This window comes from Prorops nasuta, unplaced genomic scaffold (genome assembly GCF_024137725.1).
Source record: "Prorops nasuta isolate Cenicafe-Biocafe unplaced genomic scaffold, Cenicafe_Pnas_1.2 PNAS00007, whole genome shotgun sequence".
NCBI lineage: Eukaryota > Metazoa > Arthropoda > Insecta > Hymenoptera > Bethylidae > Prorops > Prorops nasuta.
In genome coordinates this window covers 7420777-7422053 of record NW_027116804.1, presented here as the reverse complement: position 1 = coordinate 7422053, position 1277 = coordinate 7420777, and positions in this window count along the sequence as shown.

The window sequence follows — 1277 nt, the reverse complement described above, 5'->3', positions numbered from 1 at the left end:
ATACTCACATCTATTTGTTGATGTACCCATCGTGCGAAAACGTTTACCTCTTGATATACACAATGTATAGACTTTCTCGTATGATTGGTGAACATTTTTACGTGTAGTTTACACGGGGTGTTGCAAGGTTTTATAGTGGCTATCAAATTATCAAATTTGGTACAACCAAACCTTTCCAAATTTGTATTTGGTATATCCAAGTAATTCAGAAAATCCCCTTCTACATGCCCCCATTTATAAGCTACTAGGGGGTATTCAAAATCCAATTTTATGCTATTCACAAATTTGTAAATATCTTCTTGATTATAATGTTCATATCCTGTGTTGCAATATTTTATCCCGTGAATATTTTTGAAGACGATATTTACGCTTTTTTGGTCCTTAATTGATAAACTTTTATACGGCTCATGAACACGAAATGCACCGTATTTCGTATTTCCCGTAGTTAAGTTTTTAATTGCCACTTCTTTTTGCACAAACTTTCTGTTTATCATAAACCCGTCAAAATCAATTATATGTGTAATATGTAACAGTGAAGGCATTTTTAAAATGGAATGTTATTTGTCGTACGAAGCAAACGTTCAAGCAATACTGATGCCTGTCCTACGATTTCTTCGAGCTTTTTAAGCACTGTTAGGGAGGTGTCAACATTTTTTTAATCTACGGTAGGAAGATGCCTATACTACTCTTAGAAGAAGAACGGAAACGTCATTGGCTCTAAGAGAGAATATTTTCTGCCCTATGCTACATGTAGTGGGCGGTAATTCTAAGATGCTTTAAGCGTTGACAAAACTTTTGTCCTACGGTGGGGAAATGACTGACCTGCCACTCTTGGAAGAACGGAAACATCATTGGTCCTCAAGAGAATATTTATGACCTATGCTACGTATAGTGGGAGATAGTTTTGACCTATGGTGAGGATAGTAGGAGGGATGAAGAACAATTAGCTTGAAGAAAGGGGGAAATTTTCATGAAACATGCATATTTAAATAGAATTATTTTAGTATAAAAAACGTAGGCATAATGGCACCAACGTTCGTTGATTTTCAAGGATTCCGTTTGACGGATAAGTCATTTATAATCAAAGAATTTGCTGTTGTACAAGAACAAAAAGCGTTCCATATTTTATTTTCGCCTCCCTATTCATATTCATGGCTAAGTGAAGAGGAGCGAAAGCGGACATAGTAAGTATATGAAAAAGAAAAAATTTATATTATTTTTGTTTAATATAATGTTTCTTTTTAGCTGGTTCTTTCTAAATTATCACGGCTTAAATT